At 43.4% G+C, this 15,869-nt stretch overlaps 1 protein-coding gene across 1 annotated transcript in view; it reads left to right on the forward strand.

The window, feature by feature from the left end:
* The first annotated feature begins 1,857 nt into the window (after positions 1-1,857).
* The window catches only part of tmem266 (transmembrane protein 266), a 195,419-nt gene continuing 181,407 nt past the window's right edge, over positions 1,858-15,869 (forward strand). The window contains exon 1 of the mRNA XM_073025524.1: positions 1,858-1,975. The gene's annotated coding sequence lies outside the window, so the exon portion shown is untranslated. The remainder of the gene's footprint in view (positions 1,976-15,869) is intronic.

Consider the following 15,869-nt stretch of genomic DNA (forward strand, 5'->3'; position numbering starts at 1 on the left):
CATATACACTCAGCAGCCACTTTATTAGGGTACAGGTGTAGGTGCTGTAGCCCATCCACTTCAAGGTTCAACATGTTGTGTGTTCATAGATTCTCTTCTGCGCACCACTGTTGTAACATATGATTACTTGCATTACCGCTGCCTTCCTGTCAACGTGAAGCAGTCTGGCCATTCTCCTCTGCTCTCTCTCACTAACCAGGCACTTTTGCCCACAAAACTACCACTCACTGGGGGTTTTTCACCCCATTCTCTGTAAACACTTGAGATTGCTGTGTGTGAAAATCTCAGGACACCAGCAGTTTCTGGGATACTCAAGCACCCCACCTGGCACTAACCATCATCCTACTGTCAAAGTCACTTAGATCACACTTCTTCCTCATTCTGATGTTTGGTCTGAACAACAACTGAAGCTCTTGACTCTGTCTGCATGCTTTTATGCATTGAGTTGCTGCCACATGATTGGTTGATTAGAGACTTGCATTAGCGAGCTGGTGTACCTAATAAAGTGGCCGCTAGGTGTGTATTTCAACAACGTGTCTTAGCAGCATGCATGTTCTTTTTTTAATGTTAGTAGTGAACATCTAAATGGAATGTAACATAGCAGTACTGTGGTCTGATGTTTTTTCCTCTCCAGTCTACCTGGCGATCCCTGTCTAATTCTAATTATTTTAATCAAATCATTGCGCCTCCTGAACAATCTGTCAAGCACCTACTGTATTGCATTCAATTGGGCCAACCGTGTATACTGGAACGCAACACATAAACTACAGTAAGTAGTCACTGACATTAGAATTGTTTTTGCCGTCAATCCGACAGGTGAAGGTGTGTGTGAGTAAATACAACAGGGAGTGGGTAGTTTCCTCCTTAAATAATTAAAAGCACATATGGAGGGGAATAGTGGGTTCTGCAGATTCCCTTTTCAGGCAGCTGAGTTTTACTGTGTAAAAACCCTCGCAGGAGCATAATACATATGTACAGAAACTGAGGCGTATAAATAACCTCGGACCATGCTTAATTAAAACGCGCGGATTTAATTATCTAGAGCAATATAAGCCCGTGTTTTCGGCTGTTCTGCAGCGAGGGGTTTACTTCTACCGCTGAAGATTTCAGCACGTTGGCTAGCTCCTACCCTCCAGTGTGACTGCATCGTGTCTTTCCCGAGCGCAAGGAAATCTCTCTCATTTGGTTGCGAGAGGGGGTGGGGAGGAGTGCAGGGAGACTCCTGGCTTATTTTTTGCATTTGCATTTTTTTGTTGGTTAGTTTGTCTCTGTGCTTACTTCTCTCTGCCGCTGTTATTTATTTACATTATGTAAATAAATGTCATTGTGCGTGTGTGCGCGCGCGTGTGAGTGTGTGTATGTATGTGTGTTGTGTGCGTGTGTGTGTGTGTGTGTGTTGTGTCTGTGTGTTGTGTGTGTGTGTGCGTGCGTGTGTGTGTGTGTGTGTTTGTGTGTGTGCAATTGATAAGACAATTCAGTTTGGATCTCTGCTGGATTGATCATCTCAACACTCCGGTGGTGATGACGCTAGCATTTTATTCCACTTCTTGTTCCTGAGTAAGAGAGGCAGCGGCCCGGGTGTAAGGCAAATCCGCTAGAGAGCGAGTGAAAGAGACAGAGAGGAGAGAGAGAGGAGAGAGAGAGAGAGAGAGAGAGAGAGAGAGAGAGAGAGAGAGAGAGAGAGAGAGAGAGAGAGAGAGAGAGAGAGAGAGAGCGACAGAGAGGAGAGAGCGACAGAGAGAGGGGAGAGAGAGAGAGGGAGAGAGAGAGAGAGAGAGAGAGAGAGAGAGAGAGAGAGAGAGAGAGAGAGAGAGAGAGAGAGAGAGAGAGAGAGAGAGAGAGAGAGAGAGAGAGAGAGAGAGCGACTGACCGACTTCCACCGATTGCGCTCATCAACGGGAAGCCCTCCACCCGCCGACAGTCTCAGCAACCCAGCTACGGGAGCCTCTCGCGGGGGTCTCCAGGATGTGACAGGGTAAGCTAATGGTAAACCTTTCTCAAAACCTTTGCACACATTCGGGAAAATAATTAAATAAATGGCTTCCATCCATTGGTCTTCAACCCAAGAGCATTGCTTGTATAAAACGCAGCGTTCTAAATATATATTATATAATGCCCTTTTCCTGATATAAATAGCCTCGGGGAAGAGATTTGAGCGGATCGGGAAAAGCCTTTTTTGTATTTTCAAACTGATGGGTTGCTTTGATATGTTACTTCACAGTTTACATTTAGAATCAGTACAGTGTGTGTGTGTGTGTGTGTGTGTGTGTGTGTGTGTGTGTGTGTGTGTGTGTGTGTGTGTGTGTGTGTGTGTGTGTGTGTGTGTGTGTGTGTGTGTGTGTGTGAGCGCGCGCGCGTTGTGCACGGGTGTGTTTTACCTCTCTTTAGACCAGGTCCTGTACGAGGCCCTGCAACTTAAAATATCCAGATAATACAGATTTCAAGGGATCAGCTGTATGGGAAGTGGTGGAGAGCTGTGTAGTGACCGGCGCTATTAACAGCTAGCAAGAGGCAAGATCCATGATATTCTTAAAGCCACATTGATTATGGTTCCAATATCGGAAACACCGCCACTTCCCCAGAGTAACAAAATCTTTAAATATGGATTCATAAATATTCAAATAATCCATGTGAGAAAAGGCTTTCTGTTCTGCCCACATAGTTACATATATTTTTACAGCCAGGTTTAAGCTTTTAATTCCTTTGATAACCACATTGTTTCAACTTCTTTGGTGAACAGGGCTTAGCTGGCCAATGTAGAAAGCCAATATAACATCAATTTGGTAACAACCCTACATTGGTGAAAATGGTTAGGGATAATCTTGCCTCTCCTGAAATGTCACTGAGCTGGATTTCTCAGGGGGTAACACAGTGTGGGCCGTCATGTGGGTTGAGGGTGCTGGAGGGAATGCTTCAAATGGGGCAACTTGGCCGATGTGATTTAGCAAAGATTGCCCCCCCCCCGGGTGAAGCAGGGTTTTTAGTGCTGGCTGCGAGGGACATGCCGTTTAAGGAACAGGACATTTGTTACCGTATCTCATTTGATACCGCAGTAATAGGAGAGGTGAGAGATTGAAATGCAGGTATTGTCCGATACCATTTATCACAAGTTTGTTTTGTACTGGGTCACGGATTTCCTCCTTTATTTTCCTTCTCCCTTTCTCCAAGTTCCTTTTTCCTTTACCCCCCCCCCCCACCTTTTGCCAAATATTTTCATTTGCTCTCGATTTCCCATCATTTCATCTTTAGCACAGTTAGAGGCAAAGCAATGGCGTTTAGTCAACCTTTGCAATGTATCCAGAAAGGCAATGCTAACTAATGAATGAAAGTGTTGATGATACAATGACTTGTAGATAGCGAGCTGACACATGTGGCTGATACCTCTGGGTGTTATCGTTGGGTGATGAATGGTTCTGGCTCAAAACGCTTCACTATTCCCCAGATACCATGTTTCTTATGTCTATTTTTCCACCACTTATTTAATTAAATTTTCTTTTTTATATATATATACTTATTGTGATTTACAGTTTTTACTAATCTGTATTGCAATGTACTGCTGCTGCAAAACAACAAATTTCACGACATACGCCGGGGACATTAAGCCTGATTCCGATTCAGAGTTTAGAAGCAGCTACACGATCATGATGACAATGTCCAAACTCCGCTTGATTTGCCCAAACCACACCGCCCAGAGTCTTCAATCATTAAAACCTCTCCAAATCTCCCCCTGTTAAGGTGCTGTTTTAAACCTGCAGTAACCCTTTGAGCAAGTAGCAATCGGCGTGCGAGTAGCATCTGTCGATGTTTTTGGAAGGTAACCCTGCACCAAGTCTCACGAGTTCCTCCAGCAGGTTGTTTGTTCGAGATTCCAGCCTCGGCATTTTCTCGTGTCTGTGTCCGAGTGTTTGCGCAGTTGTTATAACACACTCAGTGACCACGTTACTGGCTACATGGTGGTCTGCTGCCTCTCTAGCCCATGCACTTCCAGGTACGAAGTGTTGTGCGTTCAGAGATGCTCTCCTGCACACCACAGCTGTAACACGTGGTTATGTGAGTTACTGTCGCCTTCCTGTCATCTTGAACCAGTCTGGACATCTCTCTCTCTCTCTCTCTCTCTCTCTCTCTCTCTCTCTCTCTCTCTCTCTCTCTCTCTCTCTCTCTCTCTCTCTCTCTCTCTCGCTCTCTCTCGCTCTCTCCTCTCTCTCTCTCTCTCTCTCTCTCTCTCTCTCTCTCTCTCTCTCTCTCGTCTTTTTTTGCCCACAGAACTGTCACTGGATGGTTTTTTTTTGCACAATTCTCTGTAAACTCTAGAGAGTGTTGTGCATGAATATCCCAGGAGATCAGCAGTTTCTGAGATACTCAAACCTCCCTATCTGGCACCAGCAATTATTCCACTGTCAAAGTCACTTTGATCACATTTCTTCCCCATTCTGATGTTTAGTCTGAACAACAACTGAACCTCTTGACCATGTTTGTATGCTTTTATGCCTCCATTCTGACCACACGAACATTTAATTTCTAACTTCCGGTAATTCCTTCATCTCCCTCATATCTCTTTCCCATTCTTCTTTCTGGCTTCCTTCTTACCCCTTCCTCTCTCCTCACATGGCCACGAGTTCACTGCTCCTTCTCTTTCTCCCATGGTCCACTGTCCTTTCCTATCAAACTCCTTCTTCTTCAGCCATTTATCTTATCCACCTATCACCTCCCAGCTTCTCACTTCATCCATCCCTCCTCCACTCACCCACCTTTCCCCTCAACTGCCTCGCCTATCATATACCAGTTTATCTTTCTCTCTGCCCCCCACTTTCTATTCTGGATTCTTCCCCTTACTTTCCAGTCTCAGCCCAAAACATCATCTGTTTATTCCCCTGCTCAGCTCCTTCAGAATTGTGAGTGTTGCTCTGCATTGCCAGCACCTGCAGAATCGCTGGTGTTACTGCCCACTTACCCCGGTTTTCTGCTTAGCAATAGAGGAAACACTTGTCCGAGTTGGTTGGCAAGGTTCTGAAATCCTTCCCAGGAAGAACGATGAGGTTGGGATCAAAAGAAAATCTTTAATCCCTTTACTGAAGCCCAGGTGGTGTGAGAAGGACTCTTGAAGGTACAGAGATACCTCTTGGCTGAAAAGTTAGATCAATGTGACATCTTTTCCTGTACAGGACTGAGTGGTAGAATGAGGCTTTGAACTAACTTCTCCAGAGCTCTCCATGTTGAGATATTCTTTGGTAACCGTTCACTGCAATTATTGTGCAGATTCTCTACTGTACAAATCCAGGCCATACTCTCTTCTTGCTGTTGCCATTGGGCAGGAGGTACAGGAGCCTTAGGTCCCACACCACCAGGTTCAGGAACAGTTATTACCCTTCAACCATCAGGCTCCTGAACCAGCGTGGATAACATCACTCACCTCAACACTGAACTGATTCCATATGATATGGACACCCTATCAAGGACTCTACTGTGTAACTCATGTTCTCAGCATTATTTATTTATTTATTTAGTAATAATAATAATAATTATTATTATTATTATTTATTTTCTGTATTTGCACATTGATTGTCAGTTTTTGTATGTGTATACATTGATTTTGTTGTATTTTCTTTGCTCTATTCTGCCTACAATAAAATTAATCTCAGGGTAATATATGGCCCCAAATATATACTTCCATAATAATTTTACTTTGACCTTTGAACTTCTGAACTTTGAATTTGAGCTAATAATACACCTGTTAGTGCCAGGGCCACTGATTTTCTTTTCCATAGAAAAATGGGTGGAATTATAATGTGCTATTCCCACACTGCAGATTTAAATAAAACAGATAATCCCATGGAACCGAGCAGGGAATTGTCTTGATCTGTCAAAATATACTAGGGAGTGTAATTATATCATCATATGGTCCCATTTAACAAAAATGTGGGTATACCTATTCAACAATTCCTAACCAATTGGTCAGATCGTTTCCCGTTGCCTGTGAGGTGGCGGGAGGGATTTAGAGTAGAGTATGGAAAGTGATACAGCTGTCAGATAATAATATAATACAGTCAATTATAATTTTTGATTTCACTGCACATCAGGGGGCAGTAAAATTGCCAGCATCGTGCAATAAATAAAATGTATTTCAAAGATAGGCTCGTCACAAGCTGCACAGGGAATGCTGAATCCCAATTACTTTTTGTATGTATGATATGAATCTGTTATTTTTTTCAGTTAGCGTCAAAGGTTACAGAGAAAAGGCAGAAGAATAGTGTTGAGGGGGGATAATAACTCAGCCAGGAGGGAATGGTGGAGCAGACTCGATGGGCCAAATGGCCTACTTCTGCTCCTATGTCTTATGGTCTACTTAAAGTGAATTCAGGGTAACGATGGATTCCTGTTGCTGCCTCTAAGGAGTTTATATATTCTCCCCATGACCCCTTGGGTTTCCTCTGAGTGCTCCAGTTTCCTCCCACAGTCCAAAGAAGTACCAGTCCAGAGATTAGTTGACCATTGTACATTGTTGTGTGATTAGTTTAGGAATTAAATGACAGAAGGGCCAGAAGGGCCTATTCTGCACTATTATCCCAATAGATAAATTAAATATTGACGGAACAAGCTTTCTTTGCCGTGTCTTGTCTCCTACAAGGATAAACAAGACCTGTAATTATTTTTCATAAAGTTGGTCTCAGTACCAGTAAGAATGGAGGTAACAAACAGTTGTAAAAGAATCAGCTGTTAACTTATGTCCTTCAGGTAGGGATTCTACCACCTTTTATCCAGTATGACCTAGATTTATGTGGATAATTCTAAGTATGGACAATAAAATCAAAGTAAATTTATTATCAAAGTACGTATATGTCACCATGTACTACCTTGAGAAAATAAAGAAATACAATAGAAGGACTGACAAGCAACCAATGTGCAAAAGAAGCCTAACTGTGCAAATGAAAATAAATATGTAAATAAATAATACTGAGAACATGAGCTGTAGAGTCTTTGAAAGTGAATTCGTAGATGAGTTCATCGTAATGAATGCTAGCATCGCTAACACCATGCACATCCTGTGAATCAAAGTCAAAGTCAAAGTCGAGTTTATTGTCATATGCATAAGTGCTTTTATGCACAGGTGCAATGAAAGGCTTACTTACTGTAGCATCACAGGCACAGAGCATCAGATCAGCAGCATGCCCAAGAAAAACATACATTAAACATAAATTATACTCATTACTTACAAGAAACGCAATTAGAACAAAAATAACAGAGTTCACTTTAGTGCAAAGTGATCAAAGTGGTCATAGTGTTGCTAAACTGCCGTGATTAGGATTGTGCCAGTTGTTTCAGGAATTGACATTGAAGGGAAGAAGCTGTTCTTGAATCTAGTGGTGTGTACCTCCTGCCTGGTGGTAGTTGTGCAATGATGGCATGGTCTGGATGGTCGGGATCTTTGATGCCAGATGTTGCGTTCTTGAGGCAGTGCCTCCTGTAGATATTAACAAAGGGTTGCACCTGTGATGCTTAGGCAGAGTCTGCTACTCTCTGTAACTTTGTACTGCCTGCACATTTGAATTGTCGTACTAGACTATGATGCAACCAGTCAAGATACTTCCAATGTAAAGAAAATGGGAGGGAGGACTGAAAAATTATGTTGATAGGAAGGATGTAAGCAGGCTTATGCCAGTGGGTTGGTTGGAGCCACATAGTAATGTCTATGTAACATTGGAAAATTGTCTATCACAATCCATAGTTCTCCACCCAAGAGATGGACAATAATAGGCAACGGATGTGAAATTCCCTGGGGTTGAGAGGTAGATGTAGAGGTAGGTTTATAACACAGTGAATGTTGGGTGCATGAAACATCCTTCCAGGGGGTAGTGGTAGAGGCAAATACATTAGGGGCATTTAAGAAATTTTAGATGGGCATATGGATTAATTAGTGGCACTTGGGATTAATTAGTGGCATTTGGGATTAATTAGTAAGAGCAAATTAAAGGAAGGCGGGGGCAAGTACAACGGCTGCTGTCTGGGTGACAGAGTCAGAGTGGCGATCTCAAGGCTTTAGCTCTTTGAGGCTTCACTCAGAGAAAGCAAAGAAAAGAAAAGCTCAAGATTTTCCTTCTCTTCTTTATATCTGCTTAGTTGGGTAGAAATGACAGGCAAGATAGTTGAATGCTCCTCTTGCAGATCTGGGAAGGCAGGGAGACTTCCAGTATCCCTGATAACTACAACTGCGCAAAGTGCATCCAGCTGCAGCTTCTAACAAACCAGGTTGAGTTGGAGCTGGAACTGGATGAACTCCAGATCATTTGGGAGGCTGAGGGGGTGATAGATAGGACGTAAAGAGAGGCAAGGTGCAGGACACAGGAGACTGGGTGACAGTCAGGAAGGGGAAAGGTTTTAAAGAGCCAGTGCAGAGTACCCCTGTGGCCAACCCCCTCAACAACAGGAATATCACTTTGGATACTGTTGGGGATTGGGGGGGGTGACCTAACAAAGGAAAGTCACAGTGGTCAGGTCTCTGGCACAGAGTCTACCTCTGTGGACTCAGAACGTAAGGGGGAAGAAGCACGCTGTGGTGATAGGGGATTCGTTAATTAGGGGAATAGACAGAGGTTCTGTGGGCGAGAACAGGATTCTCGGATTGTATGTTGCTTCTGGGGTGCCAAGGTCCGGGATATCTTAGATCAAGTCCACAGCATTCTTAAGTGGGAGGGTGAAGTCGTGGTCCATGTAGGTACCAATGACAGGGGTATGAGGAGTGATGAGGTTCTGCATAGGGAGCTCAGGGAGTTAGGTGGTAAGTTAAAGTGCAGGACCTCCAGGGTTGTGATCTCAGGGTTGGTACCCATGCCACGTGCTAGGTAGGCTGGAACTAGGAAGATTATACTGTTTAATACTTGGGTAAGGAGTTGGTGTAGGATAGAGGGCATTAGATGTTTGGATCATTGGCCTCTCTTCCAGGGAAAATGGGACCTGTACAGAAGGGACAGTTTGCACATGAACTGGAGGGGGACTAATATCCTAGCGGGAAGGCTTGCTAATGCTGCATGGTGGGGTTTAAACAGAATTGCAAGGGAATGGGAACCAGAGTGCCAAAACAGTTAGAGGAGAGGTTCTGGAGGCAGATGTCGGATAGACCTCAGACAAAGTTAGGAATCAAAAGGTTAAGCATGGTGTGACATAATCAAAAAGGGTAGATACAGGACTGAAGGTGTTGTATCTGAATGTGTGTAGTATATGGAATATGGTAGATGAGCTTACAGATTGGCAGTATGATGTTGTAGGCATCATGGAATCATGGCTGAAAGATTATAGCTGGGAGCTTAATGTCCAAGGACACGCATTATATTGAAAGGACAGGCAGAAAGGCAGAAGGGGCAGCGTGGCTCTGTTAGTAAAAAATGAAATCGTATCATTAGAAAGAGGTGACATAGGGTCAGGAGGTGTAGAATCGTTGTGGACAGAGCTAAGGAACTGCATGGGTAAAAAGACCCTGATGGGAATTGTATACGGACACCCAAATGATGTGGCCTACAAATTACAACTGGAGATAGAAAATGGATGCAGTAGGGCAATGTTACAATAGTTATGGGGACATCAATCTGCAGGTAGATTGGGAAAATCAGCTTGATGCTGGATTACAGGAGGAGGAATTTCTGGAGTACCTATGAGATGGCTTTTTAGAGCAACTTGTGGTTGAGCCCACTAGGGATTCTTTTTAGAGCAACTTGTGGTTGAGCCCACTAGGGATTCAGCTATTCTGGATTGCATGTTGTGCAATGGACTAGAATTGATTAAAGAGCTTAAGGTAAAAGAACCCTTAGGGAAAAGTGATCAGAATATGATTGAATTCACCTAGAAAATTGAGAAGGAGAAGCTAAAGTCAGACGTATCAGTATTACAGTGGAATGAAGGGAATTACAGAGGCACAAAAGAGGAGGTGGCCAGAATTGATTCAAAAAGACCAGCAATGGCTGGAATTTCTGGAAGCAATTCAGAAGGCATGGGATATATGCATCCCAAAGAAGAAGAAGTATTCTAAAGGAAAGATAACACAACCATGGGTAACAAGAGAAGTGAAAGCCAAAATAAAAGCCAAAGAGAGGGCATATAATAGAGAAAATATTAGTGGGAAGTTAGAGGATTAGGAAGTTTTTAAAAAGCAACAGAAGGCAACTAAATTGTCATTTAGAAGCTAAAGACGGAATACAAAAATAAGAAAGCCAATAATATTAAAGAGGATACCAGAGGTTTCTTCAGGTATATAAAGTGTAAAAGAGAAACAAGTGGATATCAGACTGCTGGAAAATGATGCTGAAGAGGTAGTAAAGCGGGGGACAATGAAATAGCAGACAAACTGAATAAGTATTTTGCATCAGTCTTCACTGTGGAAGACACTGACAGTATGGTGGAAGTTCCAGGTGTGAAGTGCATGAAATGACCATAACGTGAGAGAAGGTTCTTGGGAAACTGAAAGGTCTGAAGGTAGAACATCACTTGGACCAGATGGTGCACACCCCAGAATTCTGAAAGAGGTGGCTGAAGAGATTATGGAGGCATTAGTAATGATTTTTCGAGAATGACTAGATTCTGGAATGGTTCTGGAAGACTGGAAAATTGCAAATGTCACTCCACTCTTCAAGAAGGGAAAGAGGCAGAAGGAAGGAAATGATAGGCCAGTTAGTCTGACCTCAGTGGTTGGGAAGATATTGCTGTTGATTATTAAGGATGAGGTCTCAGGGAACATGAAAAAATAGGCCATAGTCAGCATGATTTCCTCAGGGAAAAAGCTGAAATTCTTTCAAGAAGTAACAAACAGCAGAGACAAAGGATAATTGGTTGACGTTGTGTACTTGGGTTTTCAGAAGACATTTGACAAGGTGCCACACATGAGGTTGCTTAACACGCTACGGCCTACGGTATTACAGAAAAGATTCTAGCATGAATAGATAGGTACTTTATTGATCCCAAAGGAAATTACAGTGTCACCATAGCATTACAAGTGCACAGATATGCAAATATTAGAAGAGAAGTAAGAAAGAATAAAATATGAGTTACCTCAAACAGTCTAACAGGAGGGGGTCATCACTTCCCCGACTATAGGTTGACTCATTATATAGCCTAATGGCCAAGGGTAAGAATGACCTCATATAGCAGCGCAGTTGTCTGTTTCTAAAGGTGCTCCTCTGTTCAGCCAAAGTTGCATGCAGAGGGTGAAAAACTGTTCAGAAATGCCAGGATATTCTGTAGGTTCCTTTGTTCTACCACAGGCTCCAGTGTGTCCAGTTTGACTGCTCTAACAGAGCCATCTTTTCTAATCAGTTTATTGAGCCTGTTGGCATCACCTGTGTTGATGCCATTGCCCCAGTACACCACTTCATAGAAGATTGTACTGGGGACAACAGACTGGTAGAACATGTGAAGGAGAAGCCTGCATAGTCCAAAGGCTCTCAGTCTCCTCAGGAAGTAGAGGCGACTCTGGCCCTTCTTGTACACAGCCTCTGTGCCGATGCTCCACTCAAGTCTGTCATCTAGGTGCACCCCCAGGTACTCGTAGGTCCTCACCATCAATAGTAGCAGGAAGCAGTGCAGGCTTGGTCTGCCTAAAATTCATCACCATCTCCTTTGTCTTACTGATGTTGAGCTGCAGATGATTCAATTTGCACCATTTGACAAAGTCCTCCACCAGGGCCCTGTATTCATCCTCCCTTCCTCCCTTTATACACCCAACTATTGCTGAGTCATCAGAGAATTTCTGCAGATGACATGACTCAGTGTCGTATCTCAAGTCTGAGGTATACAGGGTAAACAGGAAGGGAGCCAATACATTCCCCTGTGGCCCCCAGTGCTGCTTATCGCCATGTCTGACATACAGCTCTGAAGCCACTCAAGCTAGGGTCTGCCAGTCAGGTCATCCATTATCCAGGATACAATGGAAGCGCCAACCTGCATTGAATTGAACTTTACCCCAGCAATGAGGCAGTGGATGAAGCAAGGTCTGATTGTCAGGAGGCAGAGAATCAGAAGAGTCAGACTGGCTGCCGGTGACTAGTGGTGTTCCACAAGGCTCTGTTTAGGGACCGGTTCTTTTTTACATTATATATCAATAATTTGAATGATGGAATAGATCGCTTTGTTGCAAAGTTTGCAGATGATATGAAGATAGGTGGAGGGGCAGGTAGTTTTGAGAAAGTAGAGAGGCTACAGAAGGACTTAGACAAGTTAGGAAAATGGACAAAGAAATGGCAGATGGAAAACAGCATTGGGAAGTGTATGGTCATGCACTTTGGTAGAAGAAATGAAAGGGTTGACTATTTTCTAAATGGAGAGAAAATACAAAAAAACTGAGGTGCAAAGGGACTTGAGAGTCCTTGTGCAGGATTCCCTAAATGTAAATTTGCAGGTTGAGTCTGTGATTAAGAAGACAAATGGAAAGTCAGCATTCATTTCAAGAGGACTAGAATATAAATGCAAGGATGTAATGTCGAAATTTTACAAAGCACTGGTGAGGCTTCACTTGGAGTATTGTGAGCAGTTTTGGGCCCCTTATCTTAGAAAGGATGTGCTGAAACTGGAGAGGGTTCAAAGGAGGTTCACAAAAATGATTCCAGGATTGAATGGCTTGTCAAATGAAGAATGTCTGATGGCTCTGGGCCTGTATTCACTAGAATTCAGAAGAATGAAGGGTGACCTCATTGAAACCTATTGAATGGTGAAATGCCTTGATAGAATGGATGTGGAGAGGATGTTTCCTATGGTGGGAGAGCCTAAGACCACAGTACTTAGTTGCAGAACAAAGGGGCGTCCTTTTAGAATGGAGATTAGGAGAAACTTCTTTAGCCAGAGAGTGGTGGATCTGTGGAATTCTCTGCCACAGGCAGCTGTGGAGGCCAAGACTTTATGTGTATTTAAGGCAGAGGTTGATAGATTCTTGATTGCTCAGGTATGAAAGGATACAGGGAGAAGGCAGGAAGTTGTGTCTGAGAGAGCCAAGATGAAATGACAGAGCAGTCTCAATGGACCAAATAGCCAAACTCTGGTCCTATGGTTTTATGGAGAGCGATGTGGGAAAGAAGGGCTAGGTTGATCAGGAAAGGATTCCAGGGTAGTATAATGCGATGCTATTACAGCTCGGAGTGTCCCAGTGTTCAGAGTTATGAAAGAAGTTTGTACATTCTCCCCATGAGCTGTATGGGTTTCTTGCTGGTGCTCTGGTTTCCTCCCACAGTCCAAGGACGTACTGATTAGCAAATTAGTTAGTCATTGTAAATGGTCCTGTGATTCTGCTAGTATTAAATAGATGGGTTTCTGGGCAGTGTGGCTCGTTGAACAGGAAGGATCTGTTCCATGCCATATCTCTAAATAAATGAAATCAATAAATAAATCTTAGAGTAGGTTAGAATTTCAACAAAATAGAGCAGACCAATGGACCTGTACTGTGCAGTATTGTCCTATGTTCCATGTTGTTATTGAGTGCCGTCGAATCATTGTTAACTCATGGCGACCATATGGATAGTGTAGTTGTCCATAGGGTTTTCGTGGCAAGATACGGAAGTAGATTGCCAGGCCTTTCTTCCACACAGATACTGCTGCTGCCCAGGTTGGAACCCGGCCGGATTCAAGCTTGGGTCTGTCCTCCTTGAAATCCAGTGCAGATGCCACTACACCGCCGGCGATGTTCCAAAAAAGACCTAGTAAATGCATCCTTTTAAAACCCCTATTTCATTTCCTATTTCATATTTGTCTTTTAGCATTCTTGATGCACCTTCCGTACATCCTAATTGTTTTATGCTTCTTCTCTAGGATTTATGGCTGGGTAGGAGAAGCATGGAGAGAACTTAATGGTTTCAAAACACATTTTTAGTTCCGCATTGTTATTCCAAAGAAGCTCTAAATAGAGTCATACAACAGGTAAACACACTCTTCAGTCTACTAGAACCATGATGAAAATCAAACACTCATTTTACACTATACTAATTCTATTATTTCCCCATGACCATCGTCTTGATTCCACCACTCACCCATAGACTAGAAACAATAGACAGTAGCCAATTAATGTATCAACCTGCATCTTTCAGACATGAGTTGAAACTGGATCAGCCAGAGCCACAAGGAGAGTATGTAGTCTCAACATAGTCAGCGCCCAAGGTTAAGATTGAACTTAGATCCTGGAGCTGCGAGAGCTCTACTAGCTGCACTGCTGTGTCATTTTTCCCCCCACCCCCAAGATCCTCAGTCCTTGATGATTGAAAGCTACAACCCTCAATGATTTGGCATTCCTTGAATTATGACCTCTGCGTTTTTCCAATTTTCATTGCTTTACTGTGGGTGGTTTTCCCTTCAGCTTTGCAATTTTTTCTGCTGGATTTTTTTCTCATCATAGAGTTGGAGAGCTATGTAGAACAGAAACAAGGCCCTTCAGCCCAGCTTGTCCATACTAACCCAATTTCCTGATCTAGTCCCATTTCCAATCATTTGGCCCTCTACACTGCAGCTTTATAAGGCATTGGCGACACTGCACTTGGAGTGCTGTGAGCATTTTTGGTCCCCTATCTGGGAAAGGATGTGCTGGCATTGGAGAGGATCCAAAGGAGATTCACGAGAGTGATCCCAGGAATGAAAAGCTACACATATGAGGAGTGTTTGATAGCTCTGTGCCTGTATTCACTGGAGTTTAGAAGAATGGGGGTGGGAGTGGAATCTCATTGAAACCCATTGAATATTGAAATGCCTCGATAGAGAATGTTGAGAGGATGTTTCCTATTGTGGGGGAGCCTCAGACCGGAGGGCACAGCCTCAGAATAGAAAGGCATCCCTTTAGAACAAAGATGAGCAGGAATTTCTTTAGCCAGAGGATGGTGAATCTGTGGAATTCATTGCCACAGGTGACTTTGCAGGCCAAGTCATTTGAGTATTCTTAAAGCAGAGGTTGATAGGTTCTTGATTAGTAACATTGTCTAACTTTACAGGGAGAAGGCAGGAGAATGGGGTTGAGAGGGATAATAAATCGGCCATGATAGAATGGCAGAGCAGGCACAATAGGCCAAATGGACTAATTTTTCTCCTATGTCTTAAGGTTTTATAAACCTTTCCTATTCATATATCTGTCCAAATGCCCTTTAAATGTCACAATTTTACCTGCATCTACCACTTCCTCTGGCAATCTGTTCCAGTATTGACCACTTTCTGTGTGAAAAGTCCCCTCCCATTTTATATCTTATAATCTTATATTAACACCCTAAATTCTGGACTCAACTATGTTGAGGGAACCTTTGTCTATTTATCTGTGCCCCCTCATGATTTCATAAACCGCTATGTTAGTCCTCAGCCTCCAATGCACTAGGGAAAAGGCCCCAGCGCATCCAGCTAACCAATGGCCTCCAGTCCCAGTAAATCCTTTTTTATCCTCTCCAGTTTAATGATACCCTTCCTGGAGCTGGCCAGCCAGAACTGTATCAGAACCGTGTTTTGGATTTGGTGTCCAGCAGCCAGGTTGTCTCCACTGACACCAAACCAATTTCAACTTCTTCTCCCTGAAGGGGTTGTTCATATGCTGAGACCCTGTACTTCACAGTGCTGAATTCCAGAGAGCCAGGAACTTGCAATCACACCTGAACATTGAGGACCACTTCTGAGTCAATGCGGAGGCAAATGTGTCTCTGGCTACACAGGGGCACAGCAGGTGGAGTTCCTGCCTCACAGCTCAGTGACCCACAGCTCAGTCATGACCTCTCATGCTGTCTATGTGGAGTTTTCATGATCTCCCAGTGATTTTGTGGGTTTCCTCTGGGTGCTCTGACTTTAGAACATAGAACACTACAGCTAATTACTGCCCCTTCAGCCCACAATGTTGGGCCAACACTTTAACCTACTCTAAGGTCAATCCAACCCTT

This window comes from Hemitrygon akajei, chromosome 21 (assembly GCF_048418815.1).
Source record: "Hemitrygon akajei chromosome 21, sHemAka1.3, whole genome shotgun sequence".
In the NCBI taxonomy this organism is placed as follows: Eukaryota; Metazoa; Chordata; class Chondrichthyes; order Myliobatiformes; family Dasyatidae; genus Hemitrygon; species Hemitrygon akajei.